At 38.1% G+C, this 20,679-nt stretch overlaps 3 long non-coding RNA genes across 3 annotated transcripts in view; all 3 read left to right on the top strand.

The window, feature by feature from the left end:
• The window catches only part of LOC309506489, a 75,885-nt gene extending 70,099 nt beyond the window's left edge, over positions 1-5,786 (top strand). Inside the window, exons 2-3 of the long non-coding RNA XR_014208800.1 lie at positions 4,618-5,385; positions 5,684-5,786. This is a non-coding gene — a long non-coding RNA (uncharacterized lncRNA). The remainder of the gene's footprint in view (positions 1-4,617; positions 5,386-5,683) is intronic.
• Positions 1-20,679, top strand: part of LOC309506498 — a 301,633-nt gene that overhangs the window by 121,703 nt on the left and 159,251 nt on the right. The window lies entirely within an intron of this gene.
• LOC309506882 lies at positions 11,602-13,890 on the top strand. The gene is made up of 5 exons (XR_014208962.1): positions 11,602-11,931; positions 12,659-12,753; positions 12,837-12,885; positions 13,006-13,156; positions 13,797-13,890. It is a non-coding gene; the product is annotated as an uncharacterized lncRNA (long non-coding RNA).

Raw genomic sequence — 20,679 nt, 5'->3', positions numbered from 1 at the left:
GGAGTTGGCTAACTGTAGTAACTGTAGTCCACTGTCTATAATAGCCTAACTTAGAGATTACTTTTTTTTTTTTTTTTTACCGACTACCGACAACTTTGATCGGTTAACGTTGATACAGTCAACCATCGGTCAAACGGTCATCGGTTAACATCCCTAGTGCAGACGTTCCTCTCGTTGAGGAGCGGATCCGATCCAGCGAGAGCTGGATGGGGAAACACGGATTGAAAAATTCGCATTTAATATGATGATGTCATGGCAGTAGAGACGGCAACTATAACGATCATTCCCACACACTTTGAAGCGGTACTAACTGCAGTAGAAAAGCAACCGAGCTAAAGCGAACCGAACCGTGCCCTTTTTTTTATTTTATTTATTTTTTATTTATCCTTTATTTAACCAGGTGAAAACTCATTGAGATTAAAAATCTCTTTTACAAGAGAGACCTGGCCAAGATGCAGCATAAAAAACATTACGAATAATTTCTAACATATCAAAAACACATCAAATACATATATATCACAAGACCCCGTGCTGAATAAGGCTTAATACGACTTTATGAACAATTACACTGACCAATTTTCACCTGCTCCACATTCTTCAGAGTTGAAACAAACTGTCTATAAGAAATAAAGGTAGTCATTTTCAATGATTTGAAGGAAAACTCGCCGTACCGAGTCGAGTCGTACCACGCAGTGGAAAAGCGAAGCGAGCCGAACCGTACCGAGCCGAACCGAGCCGTACCATGCAGTGGAAAAGCGCCACATGTGGCAGTGTTTTTGACGTGTTTTCGTGCTCGTCTATAGGTAACACCATCTGTGTCGAGAACACTTAACAGTAACCGCACTGTCTCCCTCTTTACCGTAAATATGTTCTGGATACATTTTAAGTGCATCATTCTGTATCCAATCATTTGGCCGGATCTCGTGATTTCCTCAGATATAATAACCACTGGAGGTAGTTGTGGAGAGATTCCCTGATATGATTGTAAAGTGCTTTGAGTGTAGGCCTACAGTAGACATATGAAAGCGCTATAAAAATGCCTCCATTCATTCATTCATTCATTCATTCATAAAGCTGGATATCTTGATCCAATCTGAAAAGTGTTTTCGTCTGTAGGCTAAAGTCTATTCCGGCGCAGTATATTTTATAACGTCCTATAGCCTAATGCCATGTTGGTAGACACACACGCAACTTCTACGGAAGACTTTATTCTCGAAATGTTTCAACTTTATTCTCGAAAGCAACTCTCTATTCTCTTTTCTCTAAGACTCTTTATTCACCGTAGCCACTGAGTTTTACAGAAAATATCTGGTAGCACTGGGGCTAACAATAAAGCACTAAGCTTAATTTAAGGTGTAGATGAAATTAACTTTAATTATTATCATTCATAATGTCTTAATATTAATTAAAAAGTAAAACGAGTGAAAAAATGTATATTAGGGAGTGAAAATAGCCAATAAGCATTAGGGATGTCCCGATACCACTTTTTCACTTCCGATACCGATGCCGCAGCTTTGGCTATTTGCCGATACCGATATCAATCCGATATTTTTATTTTATTCTTAAACTAATACTACTAATAATAAAATATATGGAAGCACTTTGCTCAATTAGCCACATAAAAACATCTCACTCAAATGGAGAACAAATACTTCTCCAGTATATAGTCCACAACAACAGCTGATAATGAAAGACTGCCACCCTTTATTCAAAAGACCTTGAGATATGTTTGGTAATTGTACCTGAATGAATTTAAAATTAATTTGCTATATTTCAGATCAATATATTTGTTTCCTTAAAATTTTTATTAACTTTAACATTATCCTCATCTGAATTATAAATAATTTCTGCATAAAATAACTACCATTAAAAACACATTTGATTTTCTTTTTTAATCAATGTAGAATGTGTAACTTCAAAATAAACAGATTAGTGCTCTGTTTTAGGACAAGAAATGAAAACCAATGCAATATGATAAATGTCCAAAAGATTAGATAATTTTTGGTTTTAAACAGCGTGTGTGTGTGTGTGTGGTGTTGGTTGGGTCACAGTTGTAGTTTACAGTTTGACAAAAGCACAATGTTGTGTTTTACACAAATATAAGTAGCTAAACACTTTTTGCAGTTTTAATGATGTCCTTGTCCTGTATGAACAAAATGACGGAGTATGTTTTTATTAGTGCTGGGCAACGATTAAAATTTTTAATCGCATTGTTACGAGCAAATAAAATATTTCTTGTAAATCTCAACTTAAACATTAATGTAATCAAATCAAATATTAAACCAAAGCTATTTGGCACTGCCAGGGCATTACCTTTTATCTAGCGTGTTAAACAAGTTACCATCAGAGTCCTGTTTTCTTTTTTTTTTTCTTTTTTTTTTGAACAGGTGTCAACAGGTATCTTTCATCAGGGAGCAGCAGAAACAGTCAGTGTTCAGTAGCAAGTTTCCCTGTTACTATGCGTTCACACCAAACGCGAATAGCGCATCAAATTCGCGTCTACCGCGTCTAGTTGGACGTTTGAACATTTTGAATGAGGCGAATTCGCGTCCACCGCGCCGCGCTAAACGCCTCATTCGCGCCGCAGGACCTTGCATTGACTTTAACATTGAAATCACTCGCGCCAGACACTCTATTCGCGTTTGGTAGAGTGAGGAGAAGTGGTCGAGCACAAGGTGCAGCGACAAGCGAGTGCGTTCCCGTGAAACTGTCGCGGTTGTGCGCACACGCCTGCCCGCTGCCGAAGTTGAATTGTCTTGATCTTTTTGTAAACGACGTGCAGCACAAATCATTGGAAGAGAGACTGATCCTCACTGTTTGTGAGTTTCCTGAATCTAAATAGTTATCAGGACATCAACAGGAGGGAATTCACATGGCAGAGCATCCCCGCTAAACGCCGGTGAGCAACGGACTTTCAAAATAATAATAAACTGCGTTAACGTGCGATAAAAAAATTGTTGGCGTTAATTAATAAATGCGTTAACGCGATAATAACGCGTTAACTTGCCCAGCCCTAGTTTTATGTTTCCACTGTTCGATCGCGCCCGTGCCTCTCTCTCTCTGACACACACACACACACACACATTCCAGCATTGCAATCTTGACATCGCAGCCTGTTCACATCAAACGAGAATAGAGCGTCAAATTCGCGTCTGTCGCATCTAGTTCGATGCTTGAACAGTTGAATCCATTCGTGCGTCCAAAGCGAATAGGATGCGCCGCGCGCATATAGGCCCCATTTACACTGCATGGTTCAAGTGACCCAATTCCGATTATTTTCCTCTCATGTGGCACAGATCGGATATGACCGGTGAACGTGTAAGCAGGAAAAAACCGCATGGATTCCGATTTTCTCAGATCGGATTCAGGCCTCACTCATATGTGGTAATAAATCGGATATGAATCGGATACGTGCATTTGCGTCTGCCATGTAAGCAGACAAATCAGATATTCCCCAGTAAATGCGAGTCATACGTCATTAAAAAAGGGACGTCAACTCAGGTAGACACCAACTGCGATCACATGACTTATTAATGGTGCGATGGAGGACGAATGCTCAACACAGTGGAGTATTTTTTTCTCCGTCTTACGAGAGCAATGTTTTGCTTATTTTTGAAAATAGTGCGGAAAGCAAAACACTGGATAATTAGAGATGAAATTCTACGTGAGATGAGATGAGCTCCAACGTCACCCGAATCCGCAGCCAAAAACAAATCATCCATCCGCCACTCACCCGCACCAATATTTTTGTCTGATTTAAGTATCCGTACCCGATGGTCAAATTATGTATTCGTATGTGTTGTTACGCGTGAGGATAAATGGATGATCATCACCTTCAACAGCGGACTCGAGGCGACGGTTGATGCGCGCATCTCTAATGGTAACATAATACACTGAAGAATGAGTGCTGCTTTTAAATGAACATTTCTTTAAAACAAAATTTATTTGACAATTTCATTTTCTTAATGGCATAAACAGGCTTTACTCCCTTGAAACTTAAACTGGAATGGAACATACTCATATTTTAGAGAATGTAGTTGACCTACTTGACCCGCCCGATCCGCGGATTATCTGCAGAGCCCCCGCGGATATAACCGCGATCCGCGCCAACGCATTCTCATCCTAGGGCGTCATATACTGACGCTTTTGACATTTCGTCTACATCGAACGCACATGGCACCCTTTAGCGTCAATATGACACGCACAGAGCTTTGTTCGGTTATGGGTAGGTTTAGGTCTGGGGTAGGGTTAGGGTTAGACCGCTAGGAGGCGCCTTCTGGCCCATATCTATCTGTGTCTCATATTGACGCTAAAGGGTGCCATGTGCGTTCGATGTAGACGAAATGTCAAAAGCGTCAGTATATGACGCCTTGGGATGAGAACGGGCTGCGCATCACTATAATAATTTTGTCTGGTTCTGCATCCATTGCATATCGAGCTGTTTTACTTCATTTTCCGGGTCAGAACGTCTACATTTGGTTGTTTTGGCAGTGTATAGTGTAAATGCAAATATCGGATACGGGTCACTTTTAAAAGATGATGTAAGCGGGTCGTCAAAAAAATCGGATATAGTCAGCAAATTGGAATTGGGCATCAAGACCTGCAGTGTAAATGCAGCCATAATGATAAAGCGAGCGTTTGAAGCGAAATAGACGCGCGTTCAGAGCTAAGGCGGGGCTACAGATTAGGTGTCCCTAAAGAACCCGCATATGTCTATGCGCGTATCTAACAGTAGTTCCGCATTACATTAATTAATGTGCACGCTAGGGCTGCACGATATTGGGAAAAAATGACATTGCGATATTTTATTTTTCTGCAGTATATATTGCGATATGAAATCGAATCAAATTTTTTCTTACAAACAAAAATGGGGTAAGCACACTTACATTCTCATTTTAAATGATTTAAACATCAGAGTATTTTTTAAATTAGAGTAAATTATTTGTTTGTAACTTTAGGATATGGTTTGAATTGTTAACATTAGTTAATGTATCTAATAACTAACATGAACTTACCATGAGCAATACTTTTGTTATTTATTAATCTTTGTTTATCTTAGTTTATAAAAATACAGCTGTTCATTGTTTGGTAATGTTACTTCACAGTGCATTAACTATGTTAACAAATACTGTACAACTTTTGATTTCAATAATGTTGGCTATTGCCTAAATGTTGAAATTAACAATGTTGTAGAAGTGCAGTTTACTAATAGTAAATGTTAACTAATGTAGTTAAATAGTTATTTTAATAAATAGAACATTATTGTAAAGTGTTACAGGTTTTTTTTTATACACCAATTCAGACGTCTCGTGAGTTCAGTGTTGGACAGGTCAGTTGTTTAAACCATTCATTAAATTGAATCGGTTCAAAGGTGGCACGCGTTGTGTAATTATCTCTGCAGTTTAGGATATCGCACAAGATTTGTCAACACAGAAAACATTTCATCACTGGATAGTTTTTTTTTTTTTTTTGACACCATCGTGTCAATTGATTTTGATTAATATGCGCGAAGGAGAGAGAGCAAGACAGCGCTCGTGTTGTTTGAAGACGGTAAAGGTGAGCGCGCGCTGCCGGGGCTCTCTCGCTCTCTCTCTCTCTCTGCTCGTTCTTATATGCGCCCTGTTAAACTGACAGGACTTAAAAACACATGCAAATGATAAACTTTCACTCTATGATGGTTAAGCTGTGCAATTAATCCGCGAATCACATGCGTCAAGGGCCGGGGAGCAGCTGGTACGGTTAATGAATCACGGATCAACTACGACAGCCTACATCGCACATCCTGCGATGTGACTATCGTGGATTCGTACATCGCGATATCGATGCTTAAACGACACATTGTGCAGCCCTAGTGCACGCGAGTTTTATTTATTTTTATACCATGTATTCTCCGTGTAAATACATGCACCGAACCGTGACGCATGTACCGAACGTACGTTTAATAAGAATACATGTACCGTTCCACCCCTAATAGGTATCGATCATAGGTATCGAATAATTTTTTTTCTCCCCTCCGACATCCAATCTAGCGTTCTGGGCCAGTATCGGCACGATACCGATGCCGTGGATCGGATCGGGTCATCCCTAATATAAAGGTTAATAAAATGTTACACTCACTTCAGTTATTCTAGAGGTGCAGCAGGAACATGAATAGTTGGTACCGATCCTTTTTTCAAGAGCAGCTTCTTAGCAAAACCAGCTTTATACTGCTTTAAAGCAGTCTAGTGAAATGATTTGCGCAAACATGAAAGCATTGACGTTGATCGTGGGGAATATTCCCTTCGAAAACAAACTCAGCCACTGCGTCTTCAGCGGTTCGGATTTAGGAACATCAAAATGACTGCTGATAGTGGTAGTGGCGCAATGGATAAGACACATGCCTTTGGTGTGAGAGACCCGGGTTCGAATCCACTGTGAGACACCAATGTGTCCCTGAGCAAGACACTTAACCCCTAGTTGCTCCAGAGGTGTGCGACCTCTGACATATATAGCAATTGTAAGTCGCTTTGGATAAAAGCGTCAGCTAAATGAATAAATGTAAATGTAAATGGAATGAACCATCAAAATGAACCACAATCGTTTAGACACCATTCTGCTCGCCGGTTCGCGCGGGCTGTGATTGACAGCTCGCTCACGAGCGAGGGCGGGTCTGTGTTGAAACGCTGCTGTCAATCAACAATCGTGGGAGGGGCATCCGACCGTGTGACGTCACAAAATCGAACGGCTTGATTTAAGATGGGGGGGGAAACATATAAGAAGATTTAAAAAAAAAAAACACTGGATGGATTTTTATCATTTTATGATGGTTGTGTACAGGCACTGCCAGCACACATTTCAGTACAATCAACTTGTAAAAGTGCATGTACCATTATATGACCCCTTTAAAAAAAGCTGGTACCATGATGGTTTATTTTGTTTGGTACCGAAGTACCGGGTCTTTTGACAACACTACACCCAATATTGGATTCAATCTTTTTGTCAACTTGTTCTCTTTCAATTAGGACTGGTTCTATTTCTATTTGTATCTGATTAAATGTAGGCCTCATTTATCTGAGAGTAGGCATCTAATTTTTTTGAGTAAAAAAGCATTATTTATGAATAATTTTGGAAATATTAAATAAAATATGAAAGAAATTTGCACAGTTGATCACACTAGTCTACTTTAATGTTTCACCAGGAAGTTTGTTTTGAAAAACTTTTATTTTGTACAAAATGGCACAGAGTTACACTTGTGGTGTTCCAATGGGCCATTGAAAGTGAATGGGAGAGACTGAAAAGTTTTCAGGAGCATGTTCATTATGTTCATGTACACATATGTGACCCTGGACCACAAAACCAGTCACATGGGTAAATTTTTTTAAATTGAGATGTATACATCATCTGAAAGCTGAATAATTAAGCTTTCCATTGATGTATGGTTTGTTAGGATAGGACAATATTGGTCGAGATACAACTATTGAAAATCTGGAATCTGAGGGTGCAAAAAAATCAAAACATTGAGAAAATCTCCTTTAAAGTTGTGCATTTTATTCACGATTGTGCTGCATTCACTCACAAAAATACATGTTTTATATATTTATGGTAGGAAATTTACAAAATATCTTCATAGAAAAATCAATCATTTTGACCCATACAATGTATTGTTGGCTATTGCCACAAATATACTTGTGCGACATGTGACTGGTTTTGTGATCCAGGGTCACATATGTGCATGTGTGCTTGCAAACACCGAGCCCTTGGACCTGTGCATGTGCATGTGCATCTCCGCTGGGCTCTGCCCACTTTTCCAGCATTTTTCAAATATTGCCAGTGGGTGGAGTCAGGCTCTGACCAGGGGTTGAGTTACCCTTTAATGCATGTTTTTAGCCATATATGTGACCTGTGTATTAGATTGCAGAACAAAGAGGACGGTTATTAACATGTCTTTTCTTATACATCCTTCAGCTGAAAGACAGTGAATCTAAAGGTGTGTGTGTTGATTGTCTGTCCTCTGTCAATAAACTGCAGATGTGGTTAATTTAGGTGAAATCTGCTATATATTTAAAAGACAAACATTTTTTGACAGCATCCACTGGTGTGTAATTTAATTTGTATAATGAAAGTTCAATGAAAAAACATTTAGCCTATTATCTGAATAACTAGATTTTCTTGTTTAATTCTGTAGTTACCTTCTACACAAACATCCTTTACAATGTAAAAAAGGGGAGGATTTTATGATTTGTTTCAATTAGTTTAAATGCATGATAATCACTGGCTGTTTTTTCTTAGTTCCCAATCATAAGAGCTGTGAAAAATAAGCAAATAATCTAGGACTATATGGCATAAATGCACTATCATAATATTGTACACCAGTTGTTGTTCACATTTTGACTATTAACAAGAGGATTACAAAACTAACCTTTGGTACATCAAAAGTCTGATATTTGATAAGCAGATCTCACTTGTGTTCTGTTATTAAATCAGGGTTCACTTGAAAATGTACATATATCCTCCTTGAACTCATTCTAACAACTAAATATTTTAATGTTTCAGACCAGATGGAGGTGAAGGAGCAAAGACAAGAACTGAAGTGAAATTTCAAATGTGTAGATGCTGTAGTTTGTTTTCAGCCTGTCCACACCAGTAAAATGATTTAATGTGTCAATTTACAGAAGATCTCAGACATCACCATAATGAATGAGCTGAAAACACAGAACTTTTGGAGACAAAGAGGTTTTTCAGCAGCAGTTTAACATGATGGCCCTGTACTTTTTAAATGCAGATTGGATAAAAACACAGTGATCACAGTTCACACCTGCAGTGAAGCCCCTCCCACAACAATTCACCAATAAATACTGGGAATATTCCCATCATCCTACAAGAGAAGAACAAACTCCAGGAGTAGCAGCTGAAATCTGTGTGACTGTTAAAGATGGAGTTTATTAAAGAGGAGATTGAAGACATGAGTGATCCAGAACCATCCAGAATAAAACATGAAGATACTGAGGAACAAATAGGTTGGTGTCCATTCTTGATTCTTCAATGTTGACTTTTGAGAAACATTAAGGTATCAAAGCTTCAGTTCAACAGATAATTCTAATAACAGAGAAAATGCAACTCTACGATCATACATTTATTATAATCTGACGTCTGTTTGATTGTATTAACAAGGGAATGACAAAACTAACCTTTGGCACATTAAAGATCTGATACTTGAAACTTGTAAAAATCCCTGATCTCTTGTTTTCTGCTATTAAATCAGGGTTCAGTTGAATTTTCACATTTATTCTCCTTGAACTGATTCTTACTACTTAATTATAATTTTTTTTTTAGATCAGATGAAAGTGAAAGAGCAAAGACACAAACTATATGAAGTTGAGGAGGAACATTGCAACTTCAAAACTCAAAAGAGTTTTTCATTGACAGAAAATTGTAAAATGCAACAAAAAACACATAATGAAGTGAGAGATCATGAGTGCTTTGACTGTGGGAAAAGCTTTACTACAACTGGACATCTGAATGTGCACCAGAGGATTCATACTGGAGAAAAACCTTACAAGTGCTCATATTGTGACAAGAGTTTCACTGAGTCTAGAAACCTGAAATCACACAAGCGAGTTCATACTGGAGAGAAGGCGTACGACTGTACTGAGTGTGAGAAGAGTTTCAAAAGTAAAACTGAACTCACTAATCATCTGCACGTTCACACTGGAGAAAAGCCATTTAACTGTGACCAGTGTGGTAAAGATTTTAAATTATTATCACATCTAAAAAGACACCAGATAATACACACAAACGAGAGGCCTTATACATGTTCATTTTGTGGAGAGACTTTTTCACGGCTGGAACATTGTAAACGGCACCAGAAAACACACACCGGTGAGAAAGATCATGTGTGTTGTGACTGTGGGAAGAGCTTTACTAGAGCTGACTGTCTGATACGACACCAAAGAATTCATACTGGAGAAAAACCTTACAAGTGCTCATATTGTGACAAGAGTTTCACTGAGTCTGGAAACCTGAAAGAACATGAGCGAGTTCATACTGGATTGAAGCCGTACTACTGTACTCAGTGTGGGAAGAGTTTCACCAAATCATATAATCTAGGGACTCATATTAAAAAGCATTGTTCTGTGTCACAGTGAGCAAATTGTGTCCCAACAAAAATCCCGCCCCCTCTCAGAAAATACATAAAACTGACATTACTGAGCTAGGCTATATGCGTTTAAAAGTAGCCTATTAAAATGGTACAATGGCATTGCTCAGTTCAACGTGTTGGGAAATCGGGCATTTTGTCCCGCATCAGCATTTATTCAAAAGTTAATAACGCTCAAAATTCTAAATGTATAAGGATTTCCTACTTGTATTAGGCTTAGGCAATTTCGCCAAGTACCTGCATGCAGACTGAGCTCGTGCGTCATCTTCGCGCCAGTTATTCAGCCAATAAAGTGTAGGCCTGTGTATTTCATAGAAAATTGTGTAGTACTATATAAATTACAAAAGTTTAATTGGCATCTTTATTTCAAACGACCCGACCGACCGCAACCCGAATATCATTAAAAATATTTTTGGATGACTTGTAACCGCTCATTTTGGATCAACCCGCGCATCACTGGTAGTTACTTAACTAATAAACTATTATTTCTGTGAAATGCCACAAGATTTGTGTTTTATATGCTGGAGAACAAGAAAATTATAGATTTTTTTGATTGAAAGCTTAAAGAAATACCTAAATTAAAAGAGACTGGAAGCAAATGTAAGAAAAAAACAACAATCAGTTATTAGTCAATATATGAATCAATGGACCGCTTGCACTGAGCTTCGTGACGCACTTCCATTTGGAAATGGTACATCTCACTTATTTCCGGTTATGTTTACTTTCAATGTACTGTGGTCAATGAGTTGAACAAACGCCATAAAATGAGTGTCCGCAATAAGATTTAAAAATTTGGAATTTTTATTGACAGTAGAAAGTATATTCTGATGTTTATTGTGTGCAGAATTTTCCAACCTCATCGGAAAAACATCTTTTGACATATCATGTCAAAGGTCTTCTTAAAATGTAATCTATCAAGTGACTGTACTCCACCAAATCCATAACTAATCTATTATTATTATGAACAGATCTTCCTTTAGAAAGCCTGATTGTGACTCGTTGATTCAATTATGTATGCCCTCTTTTAACCTGTTAACATATATACAGTATGTGAGAAAAGTTTATAATCATTGTTGAGCAATGTAAATGGATGCAAGTTATCCACATATCTCAGGTCTTTATCTGGTTTAGGGATTAAGGTAAGCAAACCCTGATTCATAGTGGGGGCTAAAGACTTGTCTTCTATAGATTCAACAAAAGCATTAAATAACAATAGTTTAATATCTTTCCAAAACAATTTTTTAAAGTTAGCTGTGAGGCCATCAGGGCCAGGAGATTTGTTTATCTTAAGATTTTGAACCACTAAATCAAGTTCTTCAATACGCAAGTTAGCATCACAACGATCACTGTAAAATTGATGTTTTTACTTATTAGAGCAGGATCCGTGCTTTCAATACCATTTATCATTAATGATAGGATTGAATTGCTCGATTGTCATCTTTTTTCTAATCTACAAAAATACACTCAAAAAACTCAACTAGCCACTTGCTTGATTTGCTAAATAAAAATATGTCTGATTAATAAGAATATAACGAGTTTACTTGTGTTAAATGATTCATTCTTGTTAGTTGGAACTAAATTAAGAAATAATTGAATGAATTAGATCTGCACTTGTTGATTCAATGAGATTGAGGCGCTTCATATCAACAATTCTCTCTGGTGAGTCACACTGCGCATGCTCAGTACTGCGGCGGGAAGTTCGGGGACACGCGGCGGGCTCAAATGTACTGTGGAGAAGGCTGAAATTCCTGACGTTTTGTGAGCGGTCTAATCGTTCTGCATCCTTGATATTGAGGGTAAGTACCTGATATATGTTCCTATTTGTAATTATTACTGTGGGATAAAACTAAGTTATTAGACACTGTTGCGATGTTTCTAAGCAGGCTTATTTTCCCAGACTTGAAGCACATGTGTTGGGTTCAATTCTGTGTCTTTGTCGATACGAGTTTCACCTTAACGTTAAAGGGGAATATGGCAACTCTAGCAATTTTTTCGCTGATTTTCAGCAAATATAACTCTACCCCAACAATGGGAGGGTAAAACAGGAGATAAATTGAATGCAGACGTCAGAGTCGAAAACATCATACACCCGTTTTTTTCCCGTTTTTTTTCTGTTTGTACGTTAAGTTAATGCAACGTTAGCTAACGTTAACGTTAGCGTAATGTGCCATTTTTATGTTGGCCTGGCCTTCATGTATGTATATCAGCAAAATATTAATTTAAACGTTCTGTATCTAGCCATTTCTGTCTTTTCAAACATGTTACTTAATGCTACCCAGCTTATTGATTACAGTGTGCAAAAATTGTCAAGTAAAATCTATGATGCAGTCGACCATATTTGAAGTGTCCTAATAAATGGCAGTTAAAGTTATGATTGAATAGGTATACATGTTTTATTTATGGAATATACTTATTAATATAAGTAAAACTTTATATTTAGTAACAGCAGCCAGTAGTGGTATTTTCTTTGGCCCATTTTTTGAAGTCAGTCTTATACACTTTTTTTCTTTACTTTTTTTACAGCGAAAATGATTCTTTTCTTCATACAAAAGATGAAATTCATCACAATATAAAGCTGTCCCCATGCTCTTCTGGTGTGAACCTCACCTTAATTACATGTAAGTAGTTTTTCTTAACACTCACATATAATGTATAACTAACTATCCTTGATTACTGACCTTTCCTTTTCTTTCTCTTTCAGTGACGTGTATGTGGCAGTGCAGGCAGTGTGTTACAAAGGAGAGTTGTAGGTACAAATTGCTTAAGCATTATAAACTACACCATTGTTTTGGAAACGACAATCATTATGTTTGTGTATATTTAAATTGTGTATATTTAATAGTCATTCTCAATGCATTTTCTTCCCACAGAGTACTCTTAAGCTGTGCCGCCACTGAAGTTTGAGTTAATCTTGTCCCCACCCCACAGAATGACACTATACATACCCGAAGAGCCTGTGTCATCAAGTCTCTGTGCACCTACTTGAATGAAGACCCTGAAAAACTAGTGAAGGCATATTTGGTGAGTTGATAAGAAAATACAGTTTTAAAAGCCCATTGAATCTGTACTTGGGCCGTGTTTTCCCCTATTTGCTACAACAAACATGTGACTTGAGAGAACACATAACTTTGTCAAATAACTGAGCTGGACAAATTGTTTATTTATAGGAAACTGATGGTACACAGTTCTTATGTGAATTGGTTGATGCACGAAAACAAATATTTTTTTATTCAAATCGGTTGAGCTCTCAAGGGGCCTAATTTGCATTTTAAAAAAATGGCATCAGAAACTGTACATGTATGCTTTTGTTTTATTGCAGTGCATTATATTCCAAAGTGGTTCTAATGTTTTAGCCACCTAATTTATTTTAAATATGGTGGCCAAATAAATTATTACAATCTTATAATATAATGCACCACATTATACTCCAGCACCCACTGTGACCTCAATAATAAACAGTAGAATTATCACCTTTCTGACAGTTTCATCTTAAAAACTGAATAATTATAACCTTGTAAATGTAGGATTCACAGCAGAGCTCCTGTATTGGATTGAAGTTTACTTTACAGGTTTACCTAATAAAGTGGCCAGTGAGTGTTTAAGTGTGCATTTCTTGTAATAAATATTTGAGCAAATTTTTGCTTGTGCTCTTATCCCACAGGATTCAGAATTTGAGTCACAAAGTACCATGGAGCAAACTGTGATAGGAGTGTATGTCATACTGAAGGAGGGAGCGCTGTCTAACGATGACCCAGCAGACATTGGTGTCCTTGAAGGTGTGGAAGTGCTCAGTGACTTGAATAGTCAGGCTTGTGCTCTGTTATTTGGACTGATATACTGTTTGAACCTGAGCTACCCACCAGAGCTCAAATGCACTTTTGAAGTCTTGCAGAAGATCTTTCTAAATCTAAATGGACAGATGTTGTCATCCAAGGCACAGTTCCTCAAAAACAAGCTTTTGGAGTAAGTGAGCTTGAAAAAGATGGACTGAGACTACAACAGTGTTTTACCAAAGGGACAACTGACTGGAGCAGTTGTTACACACTTGCTATAAATTCATGTTTGTTCAAATTTTACTTTTTTTGTGTGTGTCAAGGCCAAGGTTTACACTTACAAATTCCCAAAATGGGTATTATTAAAATGGCTTAATTTTTAAGATGTGAAGGAACATAAGCTACACTGGTAATTTAGAATTATCAAAATAATTTTCATGTGATTTCATCACAGCAAGCTGCTGTAAGGTTTTTATGTATTTAAGGTATGTATTTATTTATTTTTATGTTTTATATATACACCAGTATTTCATCAGACAATCTTTTTTTATTATTATTTTACAGCTCAAATTGTTACTCACAATTGTTTGTTAAATTCATGTTTATTTTCAAAATGTAAAATTTTTCTGTATCAGGCCATGGTTTACCTTACAAATTCCCAAAAAGGAAAGTGTTAAAATTGCTTAATTTTTAGAAGTGTTAAGAAAAAAGGGGCGTTAAAGTCCTGCAAGCGTTGCTTGGGGATCAGTTTTCTCAAGAGCCAAGATTTTGTTAGCTAAATGTTTCTTATATGTCATGTTACAAACACTCAGATGAATGGGATACTTAAAGTGAAGAAAGCAGTTCAGACTTAACTGGTGCATGTTAAAGCCCAATTAAAAAAAATAAAATTTTAAATTGTTTGCATGTTTTCTGTGTGTTTTTTGTACACTCAAAGTAATCTCACTAAATTAACTAAGAATGAACATGTAACTCAAAAAAGATTAAAATTAGTTTAATGGAAATATTAATATCATGTTTAACCAACACATCTATTTTGTGTTCAAATAATATGATAAAGGTTGGTTGACTTAACTTGGTTTGTTTAGATGGAATATAGGTGGCATGATAAAATCATGTTCATCCAATGAATTTTTTTTTTGAGTGTAAGAAGTACTTTTCTCTCCCTCTTCGATCCATTTAGCTTTGGAACGTACTGTGTATACTGTATGCACCTCTGGCTTTCTTAATGTAAAGATTGCCCAGTTCTAGTTGTAGAGAGACTATTTTTCTTTTTCCGGCATCACTTAAAGCAGCCGTCGGCAAAAAAAATTTGATCAAATTCAGTGAAATTGACACTATAATCCGACAGAACAACATAAATAAGGTGGTTTTAGAAAAAACCCGAGCTTCTAACTCCACCTGGAGCGTGTTATTTGTTTTGCAAAATCCACCGCTTCCGCTTCATCAGGTCCAATCAGCGCAGGGGGGTGTGAGATCTGACTGTCAATCACAGGTCGTGCACACGCCACAGATCCCCTCTCCCTCGCGCAGTTACAATATCACATGCACACGACACGCCTGAAGTTCGCCTGAAGATTGTACGAAGCGTGATGGCGGAGAGAAAATCTACTAACAAGCTTCCAATTCCTTGGTTATTGCTATCTATGGATAGATTAGCCAGGGCAGCCTACCTCCGAGTCCATGGTGTTGATCGATGCTGAAGAGACGGACGCGTTCACAGAAAATCAGGTACACACGCACTGACGATGGGCGGGTGCTCGTTGGTAGTGGGGGAGGGGCATGAGAGTTGTAAACATTCAACATTTTTGCTAAGTCGACCCAATCTGCCAGACTTGCCGACTGCAGCTTTAACATACCTTCACTACAGTATTTGTTAATCTCTTGAATAATCTTATGTTCCTTCTGTCTCCTTACTTTGGCAAGTATTTTACTGTAATTAATAGAAATTTCACATATTTTAAATTTGAGAAACTCCCATCTAGCTTTATGAGAATTGAAGTTACTATTTTTAATAAAATTAAGTAAAATTAATTAAGCAAATCAGAACTGAATTTCCAATATCCCTTATTTCTTTAAGTGTCTTAACTAATAGAGAAACGGCACAGTGGTCTGTCAAAGGCGCTGCTGAAATAGCGCAGTCTTTAACAAATAAAAGCAAGTTATCTAAAAATAAGCCAAATAATCAATTCTTGACATGCTGGAAGTATTAGATCTTAACCAAGAGAACTGTCTAAGATTAGGATGGGAATATCTCCACACATCTATCAATTTAAGATTAGTGCAAAAGTGGGAAATTAAAGGGTTTGGCCGAGAAGTATTGCTTTTGGGTGGATGTCTATAGTGCGTCTCATCTGGTACCACATGAAGAAGAAGATACCTCATGTAGTAGATTTTGATTCAGTTTAGAATTATTGTGGCCATATACATTCATTAATATGAAAAAAATATTTTCAATGTCTAAAACTACTGCTAGCCAGTGTCCACTGAGATCAGATCTAGAAGACATTATTTTCCCTGGACAGTTATTAAATAAAATTGCAGTTCCTGCTGAGTGGGAGGATCCATGGCAAAATAAAATGTTACTGGACCAAAAAGCAGCATCAGTTACAACAGAGTGCGTTTCTTGTAGAAAAATACAGTGAGAACCACTACCTTTACAATATAAGAACATTGCCTTTCTTTTGACCTTGTATTGAATGTCCCTAACATTTAATGACATGAACGACAGTGGTAACTTAACTCGAAACATTTAAACAAAAACCAAAAAGAGAGAAAAAAAGTGTAAGATGTAAAAAAGAAAAAAAAGTGTGCAAGCACTTGAATGAGGTAAGGTAAGGTAATTTATTTATAAAGCACAATTAAAAACAACGGGTAGTTGACCAATGTTCTGTACAATTTGTAGAAACATGCAAAGAGCGAAAGTACAAAACACAGTGTAATACATATCTAACTACTCTCAAAAAGCAAACAAGCTATTAACATATCAGCAATTAGACTTAGACAGAAAAGCCAGAGAAAAAAGATGAGTTTTTAAAAGAGATTTAAAAGATACCACTGTGGAGGCAGTTCTAATATGCAACGGCAAACTATTCCAGAGTTTCGGAGCCAACACTGAAAAAGAACGATCGCCCCAAAATTAGCGTCTAGGCCTTGGGACAATTAAGAGTTTCTGGTCAGAAGACCTAAGTGATCTTGATGGTGAGTATATCTGCAACAAATCTGAGAGATAGGGTGGTGCCATACCATTTAGAGAATTAAAAACAAACAACAAAATCTTAAAATCAATCCTGTAACGGATTGGCAACCAATGTAATGAAAGCAAAATTGGAGTGATATGGTTTCGCTTTCGAGAACCGGTCAGCAATCTAGCTGCGGCATTTTGAACAATTTGCAAGCGTGTCAACGTCGTAAATTTTCTCGTATTTGAGGCGTGGTTTACGAATGCCCAGAGCCATTTATTGGGCGCTACGAATGTCTATCAAATGCGCCTGTACGTAGCTCATAGCCAATCGTTTCAATTATACTAGATGACGTATGTAGAGCGACAGAAACTACTTAGTTTCTGTGTTTCTTAGATAGTGTTCTAAACTACTTAGAACACTATCTAAGGCTGCATCGAAAGGTAACTTCGCGTCTGCTGCCATGTTGGATCCATAGATATAAACAAACTGCTTTGGTGTGTCGCATAGACATCGTCTTGCTGCTCCCTCCCCGTTCTGTGATTGGTTCCCTTTTTGAGGGGAAAATCTGGTCCATGGTGTCCAAGCTGCCAAGCAGCGTGAATAAAATCGCGCTGCGCAAGGCAGCATGGGGAAACCCAGGCTAGCATCTTCCTTCAACGTAACCGAATGGTCCACAGTAATATGCTTTCTTTTCAGCTTTTCGTTCCTGATTCATCAAAGGCCACAGCGCCGCACGGGCCAACCGGTCCTCTTTCGTAAAATCCTCTGTGACTCCACGGTCCTGACAGACTGACAAGTTCTTAGATGATTTCCACATTTCATCCCTGTACTTCCTCATGGTAAACTGCACAATCATCTGCCTTGGTTTCCCCAGTTCCTTCTTGCCGATTCGGTGCACTGTGTCAACAATGACTTCTAATTTCTGAACCAGATGCGGTGCGATTTCAGCAATAAGACAGATCACTTCCCCACGGGGATCCTCTTCAGGCCTCTCCTTCAGATCCGGAGGTCCCATCTTCTTTTATACCGCTCGAGTTCAGATGTTCTGCTCGCCAAGTCTTTGTGTGTTGTTGTTAAATGCAGAAGCGATTTGCTCGTCTCTAGGCACTTTTCTTTGCATTCTTTAATTTCGGTGGCATTGAACTCTACAGCCTTGGAAATCTCTGCGATCATGGCACTGTTCTTCCGCATTTGAGTCATTATTTCTTCTAATTTTTCGTCTTGTGAGTCAAAACGAGCAGTCAATGAAGTGATGGCTTGTAGCAGAGTTTGGCCTTATTTTTTTCAGGGTGTTTGCTTTATAGGGGTTAAATGAGATGAGTCACGACTTTTAACTGCAGGATCGGTCTGTACCTCCATCTCTGAATCGACTGAGACCGGAGCTGGAGTCGAGCCATGAGCTGGAGGGATGATAATCTTTGGGTGAGTAACTTGTTGAGAAGATTTCTGCATTTTGAGGACACAAAACACACGCGGAGTGTTTAAATGATATTTTAGGTAGGTGTAAATGAGACTTGTGTACTTTTCAAAACAAAATTGGGAGATTAACTAGGCAGCTCGGTACAAACACATGTGTTCAGCCTGCCATCATAGCCGGAACCTCTTTTGTTTATAAGTAATATTTTGAGTTTGTTCTGTGAGTGACGTCATTTGTATTGGACCGGTCGCGCGCGCTCAGTCAGAACAGCCCGTGACAGGAGAGAGTCAGTCAGGTAGGTCTCTGCATTAAAGAGTGAAAATAGGCTTTATTGAGTTAAGTTTTGAGTTTATATTATTTATAGCAGTTATTATATCCAGACATAAAACCGGAACAAGTTTATTTATTTGTTTTTCCGCCAACAGTTCGATATATTTTTGGAGTTTTATTAAAGCACGGGTTTGTTTTATGTTGCCGACTGTTGTTTTTGACTGTTAATAAATTTCTCCACATATAATCTTGGTGGATTGAGTGTGTGGAAATGTCGTTTAGTGTAGTGAATGTGTGTAGCTTTCATTTTGATGTTAACATATTTTTTAGCCATATACACTCACCTAAAGGATTATTAGGAACACCATACTAATACTGTGTTTGACCCCCTTTCGCCTTCAGAACTGCCTTAATTCTACGTGGCATTGATTCAACAAGGTGCTGAAAGCATTCTTTAGAAATGTTTGCCCATATTGATAGGATAGCATCTTGCAGTTGATAGAGATTTGTGGGATGCACATCCAGGGCACGAAGTTCCCGTTCCACCACATCCCATAGATGCTCTATTGGGTTGAGATCTGGTGACTGTGGAGGCCATTTTAGTACAGTGAACTCATTGTCATGTTCAAGAAACCAATTTGAAATGATTCGAGCTTTGTGACATGGTGCATTATCCTGCTGGAAGTAGCCATCAGAGGATGGGTACATGGTGGTCATAAAGGGATGGACATGGTCAGAAACAATGCTCAGGTAGGCCGTGGCATTTAAACGATGCCCAATTGGCACTAAGGGGCCTAAAGTGTGCCCCCCACACCATTACACCACCACCACCAGCCTGCACAGTGGTAACAAGGCATGATGGATCCATGTTCTCATTCTGTTTACGCCAAATTCTGACTCTACCATCTGAATGTCTCAACAGAAATCGAGACTCATCAGACCAGGCAACATTTTTCCAGTCTTCAACTGTCCAATTTTGGTGAGCTTGTGCAAATTGTAGCTTCTTTTTCCTATTTGTAGTGGAGATGAGTGGTACCCGGTGAGGTCTTCTGCTGTTGTAGCCCATCCGCCTCAAGGTTGTGCGTGTTGCGGCTTCACAAATGCTTTGCTGCATACCTCGGTTGTAACGAGTGGTTATTTCAGTCAAAGTTGCTCTTCTATCAGCTTGGCTCAGTCGGCCCATTCTCCTCTGACCTCTAGCATCAACAAGGCATTTTCGCCCACAGGACTGCCGCATACTGGATGTTTTTCCCTTTTCACACCATTCTTTGTAAACCCTAGAAATTGTTGTGCGTGAAAATCCCAGTAATTGAGCAGATTGTGAAATACTCAGACCGGCCCGTCTGGCACCAACAACCATGCCACGCTTAAAATTGCTTAAATCACCTTTCTTTCCCATTCTGACATTCAGTTTGGAGTTCAGGAGATTGTCTTGACCAGGACCACACTCCTAAATGCATTGAAGCAACTGCCATGTGATTGGTTGATTAGATAATTGCATTAATGAGAAATTGAACAGGTGTTCCTAATAATCCTTTAGGTGAGTGTATGTGACCTGTGTATTAGATGAATTACAGAACAGGGAGGATGGTAATTAGCACATCTTTTCTTATACATCATTCAGCTGAAAGACAGTGAATCTAAAGGTGTGTGTGTTGATTGTCTGTCCTCTGTCAATAAACTGCAGATGTGGTTAATTTAGGTGAAATCTGCTGTCTGACAGCATTCACTGGTGTGTAATTTGAGTTGTATAATGAAAGTTCAATGACAAAACATTTAGCCTATTATCTGAATAACTAGATTTTCTTGTTTAATTCTGTAGTTACACAAACATCCTTTACAATGTAAAAAAAAAAGGGCTGATTTTATGATTTGTTTCAATTAGTTTAAATGCATGAT

This window comes from Leuciscus leuciscus (genome assembly GCF_965113295.1).
Source record: "Leuciscus leuciscus genome assembly, chromosome: 9".
In the NCBI taxonomy this organism is placed as follows: Eukaryota; Metazoa; Chordata; class Actinopteri; order Cypriniformes; family Leuciscidae; genus Leuciscus; species Leuciscus leuciscus.
Note: the sequence above shows the minus strand (reverse complement) of the source record. Positions and strands in the feature narration are given on the sequence as shown.